A 24,066-nucleotide genomic window follows, 5' to 3' on the forward strand; every position below is an offset into this window, starting at 1 on the left:
TGATACGGGATACTCTACCTGTGCTGCTAGAACATGTGCCTTCACAAGTACGACACAACATGTGGTTCATGCACGATGGAGCTCCTGCACATTTCAGTCGAAGTGTTCGTACGCTTCTCAACAACAGATTCGGTGACCGATGGATTGGTAGAGGCGGACCAATTCCATGGCCTCCACGCTCTCCTGACCTCAGCCTCTTGACTTTCATTTATGGGGACATTTGAAAGCTCTTGTCTACGCAACCCCGGTACCAAATGTAGAGACTCTTCGCGCTCGTATTGTGGACGGCTGTGATACAATACGCCATTCTCCAGGGCTGCATCAGCGCATCAGGGATTCCATGCGACGGAGGGTGGATGCATGTATCCTCGCTAACGGAGGACATTTCCTGTAACAAAGTGTTTGAAGTCACGCTGGTACGTTCTGTTGCTGTGTGTTTCCATTCCACGATTAATGTGAAGAGGAGTAATAAAATGAGCTCTAACATGGAAAGTAAGCGTTTCCGGAGACATGTCCACGTAGCATACTTTCTTTCTTTGTGTGTGAGGAATGATTCCTGAAAGTTTGGCCGTACCTTTTTGTAATACCCTGTATATTCGTCATATCTTCCGAACTGTGTGTCGGACTACGCCATAATTTTGCAGGTACGTCCAGCGGTATATGCGAATACTGTCTGCGAAATGTGCTGCAAATGGAGTTAACAGTAAAGAAGTAATAAAGTAAAACGTTATGAATTATGCTGCAGTTTTTCATGCCTCACTCTGTTTATGACGTCATATGTCCTGTACTGTGTGCCGTCTATGATACAGTCCGCAACTAGAGGTCTAGTGGTTAGGGTTGCTGCCTCTGGATCTCGGGGTTCCGGGTTCGATTCCCGGCCCGGTTGGGGATTTTCTCTGCCTGGGGACTGGGTGTTTGTGTTGTCCTCATCATTTCACCATCATCATCATCCGTGACAGTGACTAGATTGATCTGTGAAAAAATTTGGACTGTGTAAAAATTGGGACTTTGTATTGGCGCTTTTAACCGCGCAGTTGCGAGCCCCACAAACCAAACCAAACCAAACATCATCGTCTATCATTTAATTCTGTAATACATTCAGCAGCATATAAAGATACAGTCTGTGAAATGTGTTGCGAACAGAGTTACCTACACAGAAGTAATAAATTTTAACGTAATGCAAGATGCGCCATTTTTTCACGGATCCCAGTATTTATGATGTCATACCTCCTGCAATATCAGTCAATGCAATAATGTTACAGGTGCATTTAGTGGTACTGTGAATATTTCCTGCAAAATGTGTCGCGTACACAGCTAGTAGTAAAGAATTAAAAATTAGAACTTCGTCCGAGAAATGGCAGTTATACTACATGAACAGTGAAAATCTAGTAAGCGACAAAGTTTTCTTCCGTTCATCGTTTTGTGGGGGTTGTCAACAATAAAAAGTTCAGTGCAGGTTTGAGATTATGTATAAAGCTGTTGCAAGTCACTAAGTGCCCTCATTCTCAAATTTTGCGCATTCCTGCGTCGTGGTTTACACTGATTTATCACCAGCACTCCTTTTATAGGTAGCTGGTTCTTACTCCCACAGTGATTCTTTCCAGACGGTAAGATACACACATCAAAAAAAGTTTTGCATCACCCCGGTTCCCAGAACTCCTGAAGATAGACGTTGACTTTGGATATTGTATCACAGACACAGTCCCTTTGACTGTTCAGAGATGTCAGTGAACCCAGAAAAAACACGTAAACAACCATGCATGAGCAGCGCCTATTAGACGGAGGGGACCCGAGAGCCGATGAGTTCCAGTCACTCCATCAGGCAGGAGGTACACGGCTGTAGTTCAACCAGGCCTAGACGGTCAACACCGCAGTTCGATCGCATCCGCATTGTTACTCTGTGCCAGGAGGGGCTCCCAACAAAGCGAAGTATCGAGGAGTCTCGGAGTGAACCAAAGCGACGTGGTTCGGACATGGAGGGGACACAGAGAGACAGGAACTATCGATGACATGTCTCGCTCAGGCCGCCCAAGGACTACTACGGCAGTGGATGACGGATAATGGCTCGGAGTAATCCTGACAGCAACGCCACCATGTTGAATAATGCTTTTCGTGCAGCCACAGGACGTCATGTTACGACTCAAACTGTGCGCAATAGGCTGCATGATGCGCTACTTCATTCCCGACGTGGCGAGGTCCATCTTTGCAACCACGACACAACGCAGCGCGGTACAGATGGGCCCAACAACATGCTGAATGAACCGCTCATGACTGCTATGAAGTTCTCTTCACCGGTGAGTGTCGCGTATGCCCTCAACCAGACAATCGTCGGAGACATACTTGGAGGCAACCTGGTCAGCCTGAAAGCCTTAGTCACTGTCTAGCCAGTGCAGGAAGGTGGAGGTTCCCTGCTGTTTTGGGGTGACATTGTGTGGGGCCGACGTACACCGCTCGTGGTAATTGAAGGTGCCGTAATGGCTGTAGGATACGTGGATGTCATCCTCCTTCGGATAGTGCAACCATACCGGCAGCATATTGGCGAGGAATTCGTCTTCATGGACGACAATTCGAGCCCCCATGGTGGACATCTTGTGAATGACATCCTTCAGGATGACGACATCGCTCGACTAGAGTGGCCAGCATGTTCTCCAGACATGAATCCTATCGAACATGCCTGGAATGTGCTGAAAAGGGCTGTTTATGGACGACATGACCCGCCAACCACTCTGAGGGATCTACGCCGAACCGCCGTTGAGGTGTGCGTCAATCTGGACCAACAGTGCTTTGATGAAATTGTGGATAGTATGCCAGGACGAATACAGGCATGCATGGGTTTTAGAGGTACTGGTGTGTACAGCAGTTTGGACCACCACCTCTGAAAGTCTCGCTGTATTGTGGTACGACATGCAATGTGTGGTTTTATGGGCAGTAGAAATATATATATATATACATATATATATATATATATATATATATATATATATATATATATATATATATATATATATATATATATATATATACTGAAGCGCCAGAGGAATTGGTATAGGCAGGTGTATTCAAATACAGAGAGATGTAAACATGCAGAATAAGGCGCTTATATAAGACAACAAGCGTCTGGCATAGTTGTTAGATCGCTTACTGCTGCTACGATGACAGGTTATCAAGATTTAAGTGAGTCTGAACGTGGTGCTACAGTCGGCGCACGAGCGATGGGACACAGCATCTCTGAGGTAGCGATGAAGTGGACATTGTCCCGTATGACCGTTTCACAACTGTACTGTGAATGTCGGGAACCCAGTAAAATATCAAATCTCCGACATCGTTGCACTCTGAAAAAGATAATGCAGGAAGAGGCCCACGACAACTGAAGAGAATCGTTCAACGTGGGCCATCAAGAACAGTCAGCGTGCGAACCATTAAACGAAACATAATCGAAATGGTCTTTCTGAGCTGGACACCCACTTGTGTGGCCTTGATGACCGCACGACACAAAGTTTTACGCCTCGTCTGGGCCCATCAGCACCGCCATTGGACTGTTGATGATATGTTGCCTGGTTGGACGAGTATCGTTTCAAATTGTATCGAGCGGATGGACATGAACGGGTATGGAGACCACCTCATGAATCCATGGACCCTGCATCTCAGCAGGGGACTGTTCAAGCTGGAGGGGGCTTTGTGATGATGTGGGGCGTGTGGAGGTGGTGTGATATGGGGCCCACTCTGACAGGTGGCACGTACCTAAGCATCCTGTGAGATCACCTGCATCCGCTTATGTCAATTGTGCATTCTGACGGACTTGGGAAATTCCAGCAGGACAATGCGACACCCCACACGTCCACAATAGCTACAGAGTGCCTCCCCGAACATTCTTCTGAGTTTAAACACTTCCGCTGGCCACCAGACTTCCCAGACGTGAACAACATGCTGTTCAGATCTCCGCCCCCTCGTACTCCGTCGAATTTATGGACATATCAGCAGGATTCATGGTATCAACTCCCTCCAGCACTGCTTTAGATGTTACTCGAGTCCATGCCACTTCGTGTTGCGGCACTTTTGCTTCCTCTTTAGGGCAGGTGTATCTGTTTCTTTGGCTCTTCAGTGGAGTTGCGCCTGCGGCATTTTGGACACTCCACAGCATATATTGTAGGCCTGCGCACGATACAAAGACGCAGTGGGTAAAGAACGTCGGGCATTAAGTATGTTCGATAGCTCTTGTTTAGGTTTAGGAGCTCTCATTGTCTTTAGCTACAATACGTTCTACTGAATTTCACAGAAATTGTGAAAAGTTTTACGGAAGTAAGGAGGAGGAGGAGGAGATTAGTGTGTGACATCTAAATCTACATCCATACTCCGCAAGCCATCTGACGGTGCGTGGCGGAGGGTACCTTGAGTACCTCTATCGGGTCTCCCTTCTATTTCAGTCTCGTATTGTTCGTGGGAAGGAAGATTGTCGGTATGCTTCTGTGTGGGCTCTAATCCCTCTGATTTTATCCTCATGGTCTCTTCGCGAGATATATTTAGGAGGGAGCAATATACTGCTTAACTCCTCGGTGAAGGTATTTTCTCGAAACTTCAACAAAAGCCCGTTCCGAGCTACTGAGCGTCTCTCTTGCAGAGTCACCCACTGGAGTTTATCTATCATCTCCGTGATGCTTTCACGATTACTAAATGACCCTGTAACGAAGCGCGCTGCTCTCCGTTGGATCTCCTCTATCTCTTCTGTCAACCCTATCTGGTACGGATCCCACACCGGTGAGCTGTATTCAAGCAGTGGGCGAAGAAGTGTACTGTGACCTACTTCCTTTGTTTTCGGACTGCATTTCCTCAGGATTCTTCCAATGAATCACAGTTTGGCATCTGCTTTACCGACGATTAATTGTATATGGTCATTCCATTTTAAATCACTCCTACTGCCTACTCCCAGATAATTTATGGAATTAACTGCTTCCAGTTTCTGACCTTCTATATTGTAGCTAAATGATAAAGGATCTTTCTTTCTATGTATTCGCAGCACATTACACTTGTCTACATTGAGATTCAATTCCCATTCCCTGCACCATGCGTCAGTTTGTTGCAGATCCTCGTGCATTTCAGTACAATCTTCCATTTTTACAATCTCTCAATATACTACAGTATCATCTGCAAAAAGCCTCAGTGAACGTCCGAGGTTATCCACAAGGTCATTTATGTATATTGTGAATAGCAACGGTCCTACGACACTCCCCTGCGGCACATCACTCTTACTTCGGAAGACTTCTCTCCATTGAGAATGACATGCTGCCTTCTGTTCTCTAGGAACTCTTCAATCCCATCACACAATTGGTCTGATAGTCAATATGTTCTTACTTTGTTCATCAAACCACTGTGGGGAACTGTATCAAACGCCTTGCGGAAGTCAAGAAACACGGCATCTACCGGTGCACAAGTTCGGATTAGGAAGGGATGGGGAAGGATAGCGGCTGTGCTCTTTCGAAGGAACCATCCCGGCATTTGCCTTAAGAAATTTAGGAAATCGCATTAAGTCTAAATCAGGATGGTCGGACGCGGGTTTGAACCGTCGTCATTCTAAATCCAGGTCTGGTGCGGTAATCACTGCGCTACCCCACTCGATTACAGAAGTAAACTAAACAGTTTTTCCAGAAACTGAGAAAAAGAGAAATGTGCGACTGAACTCGGAAGTCTTCTTGTCCTTTGTTGGCAACGAATGGGAATGGAAAAATTAAGTGTCCTTTGAACATATAGAAAGTAGCTGTAAGCGCCGATCAATACTGGTGGCGCTTTATCTTAAAAACAATACGGGCCTGTTGAAAAACGCCTTTAAACTGCAGTACACTTAAGGCAGTGGCAACGGACTTGCCGCAGTGAATACACCGGTTCCCGTCTGATCACCGAAGTTAAGCGGTGTCGGGCGTGGCCGGCACTTGGATGGGTGACCATCCGGGCCGTCATGTGCTGTTGCCATTTTTCGGGGTGCACCCAGTCTCTTGATACTAACTGAGGAGCTATTCGACCGAATAGTAGCGGCTCCGGTCAAAGAAAACTGCCATAACGACTGGGAGAGCGGTGTGCTGACCACATGCCCCTCCTACCCGCAACTGAGGATGACACGGCGGTCGGATGGTCCCGATGGGCCACTTGTGGCCTGAAACGGAGTGCTACACTTAAGGCAGTGAAAAACAGTAAACTTTAAGTATTATAAGAGAAGCAATAAATGCCAATTGTTATATTGTCATTTGAATGCGCAACAATGAACTTTGAGCTGGACAGAATAGAGGTACTTGAATGTCGGGTTATTAAAAAGTAATGGGTGCAATCGTACTACGGATTGATGGGAAATGCGAAGTTAAGAAAAGATCTACCAAAATATAGATGATATATCAGAAGTAATGGCAAACATTAATCTTCTTTCGACATCCGTACAGAATGAATGGCAACAGGCTAACGATACAGATATTCCGGTATTTCTCGAATAAGAAATCTACAGGATCACGAACTACAGAAATAAGAAAATATTAAGAAAGAAACGACATCAAAGAATCGTAAATGATAGGAAGAAATCTTTTTAAGAACTAAATACTATATTTAGAAGCCTTTTAAGTGAGAGGAAATAAGAAATTGGGAAGAACATGGATAGAAGAAAGGGAAAAAAAACATGGGAAGAAGATGAAGGGCCGGCCGGAGTGGCCGTGCGGTTCTAGGCGCTACAGTCTGCAACCGCGCGACCACTGTGATCCCAGGTTCGAATCCTGCCTCGGGCATGGATGTGTGTAATGTATTTAGGTTAGTTAGGTTTAAGTAGTTCTAGGGGACTGATGACCTCTGAAGTTGAGTCCCATAGTGCTCAGAGCCATTTGAACCATTTTTCTGAAGGAATATTGCACAAACAGGAAACAACGAAGAAAGGAAGAAAAGGAACTGAATTTCTTATGCGATTCTGGTTGGTCAACACGAAGATCGAAATTGTATTATATAGCTTCCGTTATTGAGCCATTTCGGCAAAGGGAGCCGCTAAGCAAAATTTATTGGACTATTGTATCATCGTTCCATCCTCCAAACAATTAGCCTTTTATTCTTGTTAACAAGACAGACACTTCTTCTGACATTAAAACATTCCCAGACTTCTCGTCTGTCACTTCGAGATACTTGCGATACAGCAGTCGTTGACAGACGTTTCTTGGAATGGAACAGTTACTCATTCGTGAGAGTTTCCAAAAACTATTTCGACGGCGGTCCCTTCTGGTAAAAGTGTTCTATCGGTCAAGTTTCCGACTGTACGGATGTGGACACGCGAAGGAGGAAAATATTACCCACTGCGTAGAAACGCCTTGTTTTCAAAACAGGTTAGGTGAAACTTGTTATCCGCCCGAAAGCCGGATTACGGGACCCACAGGAGATACTGGATAATTGCCACGTGACAAGCATGTAGGCTAGGTGACGTTAAGATCTTCAGAACTGAAACAAGATGTTCGCATGTATCGCTAAGTGCATCAAGTCTGCAAAAGCAACGTCTGTGATACAACTTACGCAACATCATAAGCACGTAGATTTAGAAACGTGTGCACAATTTTTGGATACGAGAAGCAACACATTGTCGATTACGAAAAGAAAGGACTGGCTTCCTAAGTTGGGGGCACTACTCAGAGTAAGTATTTTTTCCACGGAACTTAACAGAACAATGTCTAGAACCCAGCTGTTCACTGCGTCTAAACTTTGTTTATTTAAAAAAAAACTTTTGACATTATGATAGTATGCTAGCGTACAGTGAATTCCTGACTCTCTCGTTCATGCTTTCAGAAACGTGTATAAGAACAGAAGATGGGTACACGCCTTTCTTTAGCGTTCGACAGGCGTCTAAAGGGTATATTTTGTCACCACTCCTTTTGTGGGAAATTTGATAAATTTTTATTTTGTCCGTCTTAGCTACATGAAAAGACAATTCATTGCTGCAGTAGTTACCGGTTTCGGGATGACTCGTAAATTCTCAAAGCACACGCCTTGTTATTAAACGTAACGAGAAAAAATTGCAGTACTGAAAAATAATTAATGTAGAGTAATGAAATTTCGGGGATACGTTTGTCTGGATAGCATATTCAAGTGATGAACATTGCAAGAGCAAGGGTCAATGTAAGCGCGAGATAAGTGATTGCAAATGTGAAATCCTGGTACATTAGTAACTGATGTTAGCCCCACAGTGTTGAATGCGAGGATGTATCGTATTCGTGCTGGATGTCAGTTAGTGGCATGAAGTTCCATGCCAGCTCTACCTCCTGAACTTGTTTGGTCAATACAGGGACAGTTAATGCTGGTTTTGGATGACGTCCGGTGATGTTTCATATGTGCTCGACCGGAGACAGATCTGGAAATCGAGCAAGCCGAGGCAACGCATCGATACTCGGCAGAGCATGTTGACTTACAACAGCGGTATGTGGGCGAGCATTATCCTGTTGGAAAACATCCCATGGAATGCTGTTCCAATCAAGAAAAGGACGCACAAATTTGCAGTTAGGTTGCGTGGAGTAACCAGGAGGGAGCTCCAGCTTTCATACGGAATCGCAACCCAGACTATAAGTCCAAAGCGTGGGTGAAGTGTGTCTAGCATGCAGCTGATGATGATGATGATGTTTGGTTTGGTTTGTGGGGCACTCAACTGCGCGGTTATCAGCGCCCGTACAAATTCCCAACCTTTGCTCAGCTCAGTCTCGCTACTTTCATGAATGATGATGAAATGATGAGGACAACACAAACACCCAGCCATCTCGAGGCAGGTGAAAATTCCAGACCCTGCCGGGAATCGAACCCAGGACCCCGTGCTTGGGAAGCGAGAACGCGACAGCGAGACCACGAGCTTCAGACAACATGCAGCTGGGTTGGTTACAAGCTCTCAGCTGGCATTCTTCTAACGAACACACAGCCATCACTGGCACCGAAGCAGAACCAGCTTTTCCATCCAATGAGTTCTCGCTTGGCACCACTGAAGTCACAAATTGCTGTCGTTTAGCGTCAGTGTAATGTACTTAACAGGGTGTCTGGATCGGAGCTGTCCTTAAAGTACCCAGTTTGTAGTGGTCTCGTCGCCACTGTAGAGTCTTGTACAGTAGGAAGCAAGGGAGAGGATGTTCTTATGGGTGGCTGGTACTCTCTTTCTATAACACAAATGCACACGTGAATTAATACGCTTCTTTATTTACTTGTGCTGGATGCTTTAATAGAGTCCGTGTGCTGTGGTACAAGCTCATCAGTAACTGTCCTCTTGCAGACAATATCGGTGTTCTCGCTATTGCAGACTTCAGTCTCACAATGGGTAAAGTACAAGTCCCGTTATCAACAACAATCTGGTCGCAATCTACTGTAGTAGCCTGTGATGTGGACTAACAGACGCCACCTGGATGTGTGGGTCAGTGACAGTGAGTTAGTGAGGCCCTCCGCTCAGCAATGGCGGTTTAAGTACCTTCTGTCTAGTTGGCGTTGGCCGCGCGTTGCTTGCGGGTATGTCTCTGGCCCCTCTCGTGACAGGCGCGACTTAATCCTGCGCCTGCTTATCGATTTGCAAGAAGAATTTGACAGAGCTCTCAAAGAACTACAAGACAACAGAGCAACAGGTATTGATGACAACCCTGCAGAACTAATAAAGAACACTGGTGACAGCATGAAAATGATGCTGCTTAGCCGGCCGCTGTGACCGAGCGGTTCTAGGCGCTTCAGCCTGGAACCGCGCGACCGCTACGGTCGCAGGTTCTAATCCTGCCTCGGTCATGGATGTGTGTGATGCCCTAAGGTTAGTTAGGTTTAAGTAGTTCTAAGTTCTAGGGGACTGATGACCTCAGATATAAAGTCCCATAGTGCTCAGAGCCATTTGAGCCAGTTTTTTGATGCTGCTTAAACTTATTAGGTCCATCTATAACACAGGAGAGAAATGTATCATTGTTCCTGTACCAAAGAAGGCAGCAGTTACAAAATGTGAACAGTACCGAACTCTAAGCCTAATATCACATGCATCAAAAATTCTCATAAAAATAGTTCTGAAGAGAACTGATGGTGGGGGATATGCTGAGTGAAGTAAGTGTTTCAGAAGGGGATTGGGAATAAGAGAGGCGATTCTGGCACAGAGACTCGTTACCGAAAAGCAACCACAGAAAAATAAACCAACTTGTATTGCCTCTGTAGACATGGAAAAGGCATTTGATAACGTTATTTGGCAAGAGATGTTCAGAGTGCTGAGGAAAAGAGGAATGAAGTGCAAAGACGTCCGTGTGATAGTTTCTATAAGAATGAGGTGGAAGTGATTAGAAATTGTCACCAGGAACAAGAAGCAAATATCAGAAAAGGGGTAAGACAAGGATGTGCTCTCTCTCCTCTGATATTGAAAGCTTACATCCAGGAAGCTATACACCAAGTTCGAGAACCTACTGAGGTGGGGATCAAAATTAATAGGCAGAAGATAGACATGCTACGCTATGCAGATGATATTGCTATAGTCAAGGAGACAAAAGAAGATCTAGAGGAAGTCCTCAGAACAGTACGTTGTCCTCGATGGTGAGTGTTCATCGGAGGTGATGGTATCATCTGGAGTGCCCCAGGGAAGTGTGGTAGGTCCGCTGTTGTTTTCTATCTACATAAATGATCTATTGGATAGGGTGGATAGCAATGTGCGGCTGTTTGCTGACGATGCTGTGGTGTACGGGAAGGTGTTGTCGTTGAGTGACTGTAGGAGGATACAAGATGACTTGCACAGGATTTGTGATTGGTGTAAAGAATGGCAGCTAACTCTAAATATAGATAAATGTAAATTAATGCAGATGAATAGGGAAAAGAATCCCGTAATGTTTGAATACTCCATTAGTAGTGTAGCGCTTGACACTGTCACGTCGATTAAATATTTGGGCGTAACATTGCAGAGCGATATGAAGTAGGACAAGCATGTAATGGCAGTTGTGGGGAAGGTGGATAGTCGTCTTCGGTTCATTGGTAGAATTTTGGGAGGATGTGGTTCATCTGTAAAGGAGACCGCTTATAAAACGCTAATACGACCTATTCTTGAATACTGCTCGAGCGTTTGGGATCACTATCGGGTCGGATTAAGGGAGGACATAGAAGCAATTCAGAGGCGGGCTGCTGGATTTGTTACTGGTAGGTTTGATCATCATGCGAGTGTCACGGAAATGCTTCAGGAACTCCGGTGGGAATCTCTAGAGGAAAGGAGGCGTTCTTTTCGTGAATCGCTAATGAGGAAATTTAGAGAACCAGCATTTGAGGCTGACTGCAGTACAATTTTACTGCCGCCAACTTATATTTCGCGGAAAGACCACAAAGATAAGATAAGAGAGATTAGCGCTTGTACAGAGGCATATAGGCAGTCATTTTTCCGTCGTTCTGTTTGGGAGTGGAACATGGAGAGAAGATGCTAGTTGTGGTACGAGGTACCTTCCGCCACGCACCGTATGGTGGATTGCGGAGTATGTATGTAGATGTAGAACAATGCAAAAAATTCTATGCAATCATTATGGAATGAGAATAAACAAGAAAAAGACTAAAGAGATGGTATGCAGTACAGGAGCAAAATATGGACCTCTGAGAATGGGAATTGTAAGAGAGGAGCTGGAAGTGATAGAGGAATTTACTTACCTGGGAAGCAAAATCACAAGAGATGGTAGAAGCCGGAAAAAAAATTCCGAGCAAAATACAAAAGGCCAAAATTGAATTTAATCTGAGAAGGAACTTACTCAGCAGCAACAACATCAGTCTGAAAATACGGAAACGTATCATGAAAGGTTTCGTTTGGAGTGTGGCCCTTTACAGATGTGAAACTTGGACAATTGAAAGAGAAGAGAGAAGACGGCTAGAGGCCCTGGAGATGTGGTGCTATAGAAGGATGATGAAGATCAGCTGGAGAGACAAAATAACAAATGAAGAGGGACTTAGAAGAGTTCAATCAACCAGATCTCTGTGGAGGCACATCCAAACAAGAAGAGACAAACTAGTAGGGCACATCCTACGACACAACAACATCATTGGAACAATAGCAGAACGCACTATTAAGGGACGGAATCGGAGGGGGCGACCAAGGACATCTTACATGCAACAGATCATGAGTGACGCTGGATGTAACACGTAGGTGGAAATGAAGAGGAAGGCAGACAGAAGAGAGGAATGGTGCTCTGCTGCAAACCAACCATAGGGTTGAACACTAAAAGAAAAGAAACTTATCGGTCTTTGCGCTACATCTTTGCCGTTCTGGTGTACTGGCGACAGCTTACTCCAGCAGACGATTTGTAACAGTTCCTTGTGTCATTGTAGTGCGAATTGCTGCTCAGATTACTGCTGCAGATGCAGCACAATGAGCCAGAGCCATATGCTGAACACGGTAGTATTGCGTCTTGCTAGCGTCACTTGGCAGTTTGGAGTCCGGTCTTCTTGCGAATGTAAATTCTCTTTGCCTACCGCTGCCATCAGTCATGTGCAGTGGCTACCTTCCTGCAGTCATCAGTAGTCCAATGTCGGTGTTGACGGGCCCAAGGGTGTCGTGCAGTCATCAAGTATAGCCCACATCTCGTGGTCGTGCGGTAGCGTTCTCGCTTCCCACGCCCGGGTTCCCGGGTTCGATTCCCGGCGGGGTCAGGGATTTTCTCTGCCTCGTGATGGCTGAGTGTTGTGTGCTGTCCTTAGGTTAGTTAGGTTTAAGTAGTTCTAAGTTCTAGGGGACTGATGACCATAGATGTTAAGTCCCATAGTGCTCAGAGCCATTTGAACTTTTTGAGCCATCAAGTATACACTAGTAGGTCTTCCGTTCCGAAAGCCCATATTGATGATGTTCCGTTGAATGGTTCGCACGCTGACACTTGTTGGAGGCCCAGCACTGAAATCTGCAGCAGTTTCCGGAAGGCTTGCACTTTCGTCACTTTGAACGATTCTCTTCAGTCGTCGTTGGTCCCGTTCTTGCAGGACCATTTTTCTGGCAGCAGCGACATCGGACATTTGATGTTTTACCGATCTCCTGTAATTCGCGTTACACTAGTGAACTAGGCGTACGGGAAAATCCGCACTAGCTTGTGCGGCGACTAACATCACGTTCAAACTAATCTTGATAACTTGCCATTGGAGCAGCTGTAACCGATCTAACAAGCGCGTCAGATACTATTCTTATATAGGCGTTGCCATCTGCAAGTCTGTATTATGCCTGTTTACGTATCTCTGTACTTGGAAACGCATGCCGGTATCATCTTCTTTGGCACTTCAGTGTATATGAGATGGCCGGATGCGGGTTTGAACCGTCGTCCTCCCGAATGCGAGTCCAGTGTGCTAACCAATGCGCCACCTCGCTCGATACACACAAGAAAAAGAGGCGTTTACCTCTCGTCTTAAGCAACACAGGACGAATTGTCGTCTAGACAACACGGAGAAATTGGCAGTAGAAGATAATCCACGTGGACAAAAATGTGGCAACACAGTAACCAGTAACCAACAACATTTATTAAGAGTATGTTACAAAATGGTGTGTAACTCCAGCACTGTCAGCGAACTTACACGAAGCGCTGAAGGAAATGGCTCAGAGGCAGAAAGATGCCCGTGTTTGTGGATGCCATCTGGAGGCTGCTGCACGGAAGTGAAAAGCAGAAGGTGAGTCGTGCCATTCCTAGGCCACATCTGTACGTTGTCATTCCTTTTTCCTTCCTGTTCGATTTGATTTCGTGCTTTTGCACTTCTGTGACATTCCTGTACATTGTAGCACAGTAATGACTGAATATTGATGAAACTGTGGCAACCGAGAATCGGATTTGGCGGTTCCCTAGACCACGTGGATTATCTTCTACTGCCAATTTCTCCGTGTTGTCTAGACGACAATTCGTCCTGTGTTGCTTAAGACGAGAGGTAAACGCCTCTTTTTCTTGTGTGTATCGAGCGAGGTGGCGCATTGGTTAGCACACTGGACTCGCATTCGGGAGGACGACGGTTCAAACCCGCATCCGGCCATCTCATATACACTGAAGTGCCAAAGAAGATGATACCGGCATGCGTTTCCAAATACAGAGATACGTAAACAGGCATAATACAGACTTGCAGACGGCAACGCCTATATAAGAATAGTATCTGACGCGCTTGTTAGATCGGTTACAGCTGCTCCAATGGCAAGTTATCAAGATTTAGGTTAGTTTGAACGTGATGTCAGTCGCCGCACAAGCTAGTGCGGATTTTCCCGTACGCCTAGTTCACTAGTGTAACGCGAATTACAGGAATTCGGTAAAACATCAAATGTCCGATGTCGCTGCTGCCAGAAAAATGATCCTGCAAGAACGGGACCAACGACGACTGAAGAGAATCGTTCAAAGTGACGAAAGTGCAAGCCTTCCGCAAACTGCTGTACATTTCAGTGCTGGGCCTCCAACAAGTGTCAGCGTGCGAACCATTCAACGGAACATCATCGATATGGGCTTTCGGAACGGAAGACCTACTAGTGTATACTTGATGGCTCAAAAAGTTCAAATGGCTCTGAGCACTATGGGACTTAACATCTATGGTCATCAGTCCCCTAGAACTTAGAACAACTTAAACCTAACTAACCTAAGGACAGCACACAACACCCAGCCATCACATTTGAACTATTTGAGGTAAAAAAATATCTGGCCCTATTCAAAATTTCTACTTACCTCGCGTCTTGACAATATTATTGAAGTTTTCTCGAAATCACAACAGCAAGCAGGAATCGGCTGATTTCTATTTCTAAATAAAATTTTCAAACTTTACCAACACTTTTCATATCGCAAGGTGTTCGCCCCGATACCTGAGTGGTCAGCGTGTCGGATTTGCCGTCCTACGGGTCCAGGTTCGATTCCCCGCTGGGTCGGGGATTTTCCCCACTCAGGGCCTAGGTGTTGTGTTGTTTTCATCACCATTTCATCCCCATCCGGCGAACAGCTCGCTTAATGTCGCGTCGAATGTAATAAGACCTGCGCCAAGGTGGCCGGAGCTGCCTCGTAAGGGGCCTCCCGGCCAACGGCGCCAAATGCTCATTTCCATTTATCCGTACCACATGGTACAATGTGGTAATGCGCAGTGATGAACAGTGGGATGGGCAGAGTAACTATTCCTATGAAATGGTTTTGCAAGACAACGATTTTATAATGAAGTACGTATTCAGAAAATCAGAGCAAAACTTCGTGTGATCTTCACACTTAACATAGGTCTAAACAATACTATGCTTAACAAAGTGAACAATGATTTAAAGAGCGTACAATATCGACAGCGAAATCTACAAAAATGAAACAGCTTAATCAATTAATATGTTAACGCTTGACTCAGGGAAGTCGGGTGGTCTTTGTATCAGCTCTGAGCAAGTAAACCAAGTTAACTACCTCCAAATAGTCATTTCTACAAATTAGGTGTGCAGTACTGCAGCCTTACCTCAAACTTCTTCTCTTTAAAAAATACACTACTGGCCATTAAAATTGCTACACCACGAAGATGACGTGCTACTGACGCGATATTTAAGCGACAGGAAGAAGATGCTGTGATATGCAAATGATTAGCTTTTCAGAGCATTCACACAACGTGCTGACATGAGGAACGTTACCAACCGATTTCTCACACAGAAACAGCAGTTGACCGGCGTTGCCTGGTGAAACGTTGTTGTGATGCCTCGTGTAAGGAGGAGAAACGCGTACCATCACGTTTCCGACTTTGATGAAGGTCGGATTGTAACCTATCGCGATTACGGTTTATCGTATCGCGACATTGCTGCTCGCGTTGGTCAAGATCCAATGACTGTTAGCAGAATATGGAATCCGTGGGTTCAGGAGGGTAATACGGAACGCCGTGCTGGATCCCAACGGCCTCGTATCAATAGCAGTCGAGATGACAGGCATCTTATCCGCATGGCTGTAACGGATCGTGCAGCCACGTCTCGATCCCTGAGTCAACAGTTGCGGACGTTTGCAAGACAACAACCATCTGCACTAACAGTTCGACGACGTTTGCAGCAGCATGGACTATCAGCTCGGAGACCGTGGCTGCGGTTACCCTTGACGCTGCATCACAGACAGGAGCGCCTGCGATGGGTGCACGAATGGCAAAACGGTGAACGCACATACTGGCATATCACCCGGCGTGATGGTATGGGGTGCCATTGGTGACACGTCTCGGTCACCTCTTGTTCACATTGACGGCACTTTCAACACTGGACGTTACATTTCAGATGCGTTACGACCCATGGCTCTACCCTTCATTCGAACCCTGCGGAACCCCACATTTCAGCAGGATAATGCACGACCGCATGTTGCAGGTCCTGTACGGGCCTTTCTGGATACAGAAAATGTTCTACTGCTGCCCTGGCCAGCACATTCTACAGACCTCTTACCAATTGAAAACGTCTGCTCAATGGTGGCCGAGCAACTGGCTCGTCACAATACGCCAGTCACTACTCTTGATTAAGTGTGGTATCGTGTTGAAGCTGCATGGGCAGCTGTACCTGTACACGCCATCCAAGCTCTGTTTGACTCAATGCCCAGGCGTATCAAGGCCGTTATTATGGCCAGAGGTGGTTGTTCTGGGTACTGATTTCTCAGGATGTATGCACCCAAATTGCGTGAAAGTGTAATCACATGTCAGTTCTAGTATAATATATTTGTCGAATGAATACCCGTTTATCATGTGCATTTCTTCTTGGTGTAGCAATTTTAATTGGCGATAGTGTAATATTAGCCAAATTTTTGCTCTCCTCGATTTCTAATATATGCATCTTATTAGTTCTTGCTGTCTTTTACAATCAATCTTTCTTCATCTAACAGACACAATCAGAAGTCAACTCAGCACCACTAAATACGTCCATCACCTGCCACACGTGAAAGAAGAACGTGTCAGACTGCGCAGAGGCAAAGACTGTGCCACGAGACCATAGATTGCTTAACAGGAATGCAAGTTGCTTTGTCTCTGACGTGTACATCGGTAACACACAAAAGTCAAAATTATATGGCCACGTTACAAATTTTTACATGAATTTTTCTTTAGGTAAACGGTATCACAGGACTAATAATGTATCATTGGCTTGATTGCATCACAGTCCCTCATTATATGTGTTTGTTGACAATCCGTAAAGAAATAGTGATAATAATCGGTGCAAGGTGAAACCAAACACAACATAACAAGCATACTGCACAAGTTACCTAAAATGGCTGAAAATCTCTAAAACGGGGAAAATTCGCACCGACGATGACTGCCGTAGCAGGCTACGAAACTTTAGATTGCCAGTGATACGTACCGTCGACTATGGCGAACACTTGGTAACGGTACCTACGAAGGTTTGGTATAAGTGCAGGTACGGTCACGTGTTTCCGAAAATAGAGACAGTGCGTTAGCGTCTAGCTAGCTGATAAGGTTCCGGCTGTTATCAGCTGCGATAATGGCTTCGGCTGGAAAATTCCACGCCGCGCAACAAGCGGTACCTGTGTATGGATGAAGTGCTGCTGACTCTTCGCCTTAGTTGTTACTCTGGATGATATTTGTCAGAACTGTTAGGCTACAAATTCACACGTTTTACACACACACACCCACACACACACACACACACACACATATGACTCAACAGTATATTTACCTTGGTTGTAAACATAGTTGTTGTGGTCTTCAGTCCAGAGACTGGTTTGTCTCAGGTCTCCACTCTTACAGTAAAGCTGCATGCCCTCGGGAAAAATTACGGCTGTAGTTTCCCCGTACCAGCACAGCAAGGCCGTTTTGGTTAGTGTTACAAGGCCAGATCAGTCAATCATCGGAGAGGCCGTGCGGTTCTAGGCGCTACAGTTTGGAACCGCGCTACCGCTGGTTCGAATCCTGCCTCGGGCATGGATGTGTGTGATGTCCTTAGGTTAGTTAGGTTTAATTAGTTCTAAGTTCTAGGCGACTGATGACTTCAGCAGTTACGTCGCACACTGCTCAATCATCCAGCCTGTTGCCCCTGCAACTACTGAAAAGGCTGCTGCCCCTCTTCAGGAACCACACGTTTGTCTGGCCTCTCAACAGATACCCCTCCGTTGTGGTTGCACCTACGGTACGGCTATCTGTATCGCTGAGGCACACAAGCCTCCCTACCTACGGTAAGGTCCATGGTCCGTAGGAGGGGTGGGGAGGGAGGGAGGTAAACATAGCGTATGTAGGCCGTTTAGGTTTTTATGTTGGTAACGCCACATAGCGCTCTGTATGAGAATCACTGGCTGTGCTGTGTGCAGTCTGGGGCTGGTTTGCGTTGTTGGAATATTCGCTATTGTAGTGTTAGGCAGTTGGATGTGAACAGCGAGTAGCGCTGCGCAGTTGGAGGTGAGCCGCCAGTAGTGGTGGATGTGGGGAGAGAGATGGCGGAGTTTTGAGTGCGGATGATCTGGACGTGTGTCCATCAGAGACAGTAAATTTGTAAGACTGGATGTCATGAACTGATATATATATTATGACTTTTGAACACTGTTAAGGTAAATACATTGTTTTTTCTCTACCAAAATCTTTCATTTGCTATGCCTAACAGTAGTTAGTGCCTTCAGTATGGGCGTTTGCTGTATTGCAGTAGTTCAAGTAACGAAGAATTTTGTGAGGTAAGTGATTCATGAAAGTTTAGGTTATTGTTAGTCAGGGCCATTATTTTGTAGGGATTATTGAAAGTCAGACTATGTTGCGCTAAAAATATTGTGGGTCAGTTTAGTGTTGATCACAATATGTAAAGAGAGAAATGTCTGAGTACGATCAGTTCTGCTCAGCTGTTTAAAAATCAAATAACGTAAGAGGTTTATCAGCACAGTAATTCATTAATTTTTCTAAGGGTATGTTTCATAATAGTAATTACAGGAAATATACAAAGTATGGAAACTCCAAAAACATATGGTCCGGTCACGATTATGTAACCACGCTCTATTTTGAACCTCTCAAATGGTTCTAAGCACTATGGGACTTAACATCCGAGGTCATCAGTCCCCTATACTTAGGACTACATAAACCTAACTAACTTAAGAACATGAAACTTCCTGGCAGATTAAAACTGTGTGCCCGACCGAGACTCGAACTCGAGACCTTTGCCTTTCGCGGGCAAGTGCTCTACCAACTGAGCTACCCAAGCATGTCTCACACCCCGTCCTCACAGCTTTACTTCTGCCAGTACCTCGTCTCCTACCTTCCAAACTTTACAGAAGCTCTCCTGCGAACCTTGCAGAACTAGCACTTCTGAAAGAAAGGATATTGCGGAGACATGGCTTAGCCACAGCCTGGGGGATGTTTCCAGAATGAGATTTTCACTCTGCAGCGGAGTGTGCGCTGATATGAAACTTCCTGGCAGATTAAAACTGTGTGCCCGACCGAGACTCGAACTCGGGACCTTTGCCTATCGCGGGCAAGTGCTCTACCATCTGAGCTACCGAAGCACGACTCACGCCCGGTACTCACAGCTTTACTTCTGCCAGTATCTCGTCTCCTACCTTCCAAACTTTACAGCTCCTCTCCTGTGAACCTTGCAGAACTAGCAGTACTGAATGAAAGGATATTGAGGAGACATGGGTTAGCCACAGCCTGGGGGATGTTTTCAGGATGAGATTTTCACTCTGCAGCGGAGTGTGCGCTGATACGAACCTTGCTGGCAGGTTTAAACTGTGTGCCGGACCGAGACGCGAACTCGGGACCTTTGCCTTTCGCGGGCAAGTGCTCTACCAACTGAGCCACCCAAGGACGACTGACGCCCCGTCCTCACAGCATTACATCTGCCAGTACCTCGTGTCCTACCTTCCAAACTTTACAGAAGCTCTCCTGCGAGCCTTGCTGTTTGGAAGGCTGGCAGATGTAAAGCTGTGAGGACGGGGCGTGAATCGTGCTTGGGTCGCTCAGTTAGTAGAGCACTTGCCCGCGAAAGGCAAAGGTCCCGAGGTCTCCGCAACATCCTTTCTTTCAGGAGTGCCGGTTCTGCAAGGCTCACAGGAGAGCTTCTGTAAAGTTTGGAACGTAGGAGACGAGGTACTGGCTGATGTAGAGCTGCGAGGAGGGGCCCTGAGTTGTGCTTGGGTAGCTCAGTTGGTAGAACACTTGCACGCAAAAGGCAAAGGTCCCGAGTTCGAGTCTCGGTCCGGCACACAGTTTTAATCTGCCAGGAAGTTTCATATCAGTGCACACTCCACTGCAGAGTGAACATCTCATTGTGGAAACATCCCCCAGGCTGTGGCTAAGCATGTCTCCGCAATATCCTTTCTTTCAGGAGTGCTAGTTCTGCAAGGCTCGCAGGAGAGCTTCTGTAATGTTTGGAAGGTAGGAGACGAGGTACTGGCAGACGTAATGCTGTGAGGACGGGGCGTGAGTTTGGCTTGGGTAGCTCAGCTGGTAGAGCACTTGCCCGCGAAAAGCAAACGTCCCGAGTTCGAGTCTCGGTCCGGCACGCAATTTTAATCTGCCAGAAAGTTTCAAACACACTGCATGTTTTATGGTCTGGGGAATGTTTTTGTAGCATTATCTGGGTGATCTCGTCATTCTGGAATGCACAATAAATCAACGCAAGGATGCATCCATCCTTGGGGACCATGTCCACTCCTACATGCTGTTGGTTTTTCCTTGGCACGAAGGCATCTCCGAGCAGGCCAGTGCAATGAGTCACTCAGCTCGCAGTGTACATTTGTGGCTCTAAGGGCCCCTGGACGAGTTTACCGTACTCCCTCGGCCACCAAACACCCGGAGCTAAGCCCTGTCGAAAATCTGTGGGACAACCTCGATGGGGCTTTCCGCGACATGCATGTGTACAGCACGTTTCCATGCTAGTCATCTCGGAATAGATCAAAAACTTAAAAATCGAAGTGTTGAAGCTGTCAATTCAATAACAAAGGAACTGCTGATTCGTGTGTTGAATGAAATGGCCTACTGTTTCGACGTTTCTTGTGCAACACATGGTTCTAATGTTAAGTGTGTGGTATAGTAAACAGGACATAAAATCCCGTCTGAAGCCTGCGATCATTTTAATGTTACTAATTGGCAACCAATGCAGTACAATCGCGGTAAAGTGATGAGACGTTCAATTGACTCATTTATTAGAGCTTGTTACGCGTTTCGGGATTACACTTATCTTCAGACATCACAAACTTCAACTCCTTCCTAACCAACCAGGCGCACAGCCTTGCAACTCAAAGAAAGTGTCCAATAACGTATGACTATAACTGCGACACAAGCTGTTTTGAAGCAGAGCATATGGTACAGTGTTTGTGCCAACATAAATCTTTGAACCTTCCCCTCTCCGGAGACATGCGTAATGCGTACATATCTTTCATAGTTTGTAATACACAATCGAAATCTGTTCTTTCTTTTTCAGTCATTCTGTACTATGTGAAAGTCATACACTGAAGAGCCAAAGAAACTGGTGCACCTGCCTAATATCGTGTAGGCACCCAAGAGCACGCAAAAGTGCCGCAACATGGCGTGGCATGGACTCGACTAATGTCTGAAGGAGTGCTGGAGGGAGCTGACATCATGAATCGGGCAGGTCTGTCCATAAATCCGTAAGAGTACGAGGGGTGGAGATCTCTTCTGAACAGCACGTTGCAAAGCATCCCAGATATGCTCAATAATGTTCGTGTTTGGGGAGTTTGGTCAACAGCGGACGTGCTTAAACTCAGAAGAGTGTTCCTGAAACCACTCTGTAGCAGTTCTGGGGATGTGGATGTGGCATTGTCCTGCTGGAATTGCCCAAGTCCGTCGGAATGCACAATGAACATGAATGGATTCAGGTGATCAGACAATATGCTTCGTACGTGTCATTTGAAAGAGTCGTACATAGACTTATCAGGGGCCCCATATCATTCCAACTGCACATCCCCTGCACCATGAATTTTGTCACCTCAGTGTATACGGAGTCTGGAGCGACAAAGGAAAATTTGTACCAACGCTGGGATTCGAACCCGGGTCTACTGCTCACTTCACAGATGCACTGACGACTAGCCACCTTGGCACAGTGCATATGTTTTTAAACATACCTATTGTTAAAGGAAACACGGAAAAAATAGCTTCAACCCCAAGTTGATTTTTGGCACAGTGCCTTTGCACAGCTACATGGAATTTCCTAGCAGGCCCCTTCCTCAGTCCAAATTCCCATTCACGCCTCAGTCCACATCGTAAACTCGAACAGCATTTCAGAGGACCTCCAACTGTATTGCAATAGTAATTAAGCATCGAATGCAGCGAGGGATCCTGTCTGAAACCCAGACATAGATGCTTTCATCAAATGAAACTATTTGGCTTCAGGGACCTTTTCAACTCTCAAACATCTGCAGTGTGTATATGCAAACTGAAGCGACTAATAAAAATTTGTACCAAGGCGAGGATGTGAACCCAGGTCTCCTGCTCAACAGACAGATGCACAAACCACTACGTCACCCTGGCGCAGCAACTTCGTAAAACTGCCTGGAAAGTCTCCATGCTCAATCCAAATTTCCATTTACAGCTCAGCCTGCTTGATATTCGCTCTAGGGAGGCGTGCTGGGGTAGTCCGTGTAGGCTGAAATGCTGGGCCAGGTCTGCATAGTTTGGTTATCGCATCTTTTCAGTGAACAGGAGACCTGGGTTCGAATTACGACCTTGGCAAAAATTTATGTTCGTCATTGCACTCTGCATTTATATATCATAGACGCCTGAGACCTGAAATGGTCTCTGTAACCGTATAGTTTCATTCATAACTCTGTTGATAAATGTGCATGGATCTCGAGAGCATAAGCGAGCGATGTGGCGCAGTACGTAGCACACTGTATTCGTGCTCGGGAGGACGCCGGTTTAAATCCTCTTCCGCACATCCAGATTTAAATTTTCCGAGATTTCTCCAAGTCAGTCCAGGCGGAAGGGCGACGCACATCCAATTTCGTTTGTCATCCTCTAGTAATCCGAGCTTGCGTTCCCTCTCTAACCATTGCAATGTAGGCCGGACGTTAAACTGAAATCTCCCTTCCTTCCTTCTTTCCTTGGCAGTATTATCCCTCATACTGTGCTGTCTTGGGGCATCGCTTCTTTGTGACATTCGCCGTCCAGTGGGATGGACTACTTAAACATTTATCTGGCTGTCGACTATCTTCGAAGAAAAACACCATCATATCCTGAATTTTAATCTATAGTGTGATCCAGTATTGAAGGCTTTTCTGAAGTCTAGGAAAAATCAATCTTGTTAGTTTCGCCTAAAAAAAAAGTTTGATAGAAAGTGTGTTTAACACGAGTGTCATTTCTTGAATCTGTACTGCCTCTTTCTGAGAACGGTCTATTAATTCAGGAAAAGTCCCAATGTTTGACCGTAGTATCCTTCAACACAACGATGGGACTGGTATTGGTCTACAATTCCGCGTGTATTTCTAGGCAAAGCAAAGGCAGAATTCGTCAAGGTGACTTCCTACTCGGATGACCTACTGTACCCCGGCAGTAAAAAAATAAAACAAATGAAATTCCCCACGTTGCCACGAATATTTTCCAGACATTTTGCTTCGTTGATAAAAGATTCCGGAAAAGGAAATTCCTTTCAGTTAGGGACCTAGCAACGTTCGAAGTTTCAAGAGTGGAAGCAACATGTGTGTATAATTGGTTGCGTTCAGAAGAATTTTCTGGTGGGGCTTTTTTTTAATGAGGTGTTGTCCGGCCACACTGCCTTCGGACACCTCAGATATCATCCCGCGTTTTTATTGTTGCACAGATGAGTGAACATCTTTGTACTCTGATGAGCCAAAACGTTATGACCAACTACTTAATACCTTGTTCGTCCGTCTTTGGAACGAAACACATCACTGATTCTGCATATCTGGCATCTGACAGTTTTTTGGTGGGTTTGTTGAGGTGTGTGACCATAGATTTTTACGCACAGGTCGTGTAATTCGCGTAAATAAGGGACATCTGATCTGTGCACGCAGTGATAGGGTCCTATAGTGAGCCAGATTGGTTCCATAGGATTTGCCTCAGACGAATTTTGTCGCAGAGACGTTTACGTAAATTCCCCATAATACTCCTCAAACAACTGTAGTACGGCTCTGTCTCCGAGAGAGAGACAATTAGACTGCTGAAAGGTGACATTGCGTCGGGGGTGACATCAAGCATGAA

At 45.7% G+C, this 24,066-nt stretch overlaps 1 pseudogene; it reads left to right on the forward strand.

The window, feature by feature from the left end:
* Positions 1-5,846: 5,846 nt before the first annotated feature.
* Positions 5,847-5,964, forward strand: LOC124719196 (annotated as a pseudogene).
* Positions 5,965-24,066: the final 18,102 nt, after the last annotated feature.

The sequence above is a fragment of the Schistocerca piceifrons genome, chromosome 10 (genome assembly GCF_021461385.2).
Source record: "Schistocerca piceifrons isolate TAMUIC-IGC-003096 chromosome 10, iqSchPice1.1, whole genome shotgun sequence".
Classification (NCBI taxonomy): Eukaryota; Metazoa; Arthropoda; class Insecta; order Orthoptera; family Acrididae; genus Schistocerca; species Schistocerca piceifrons.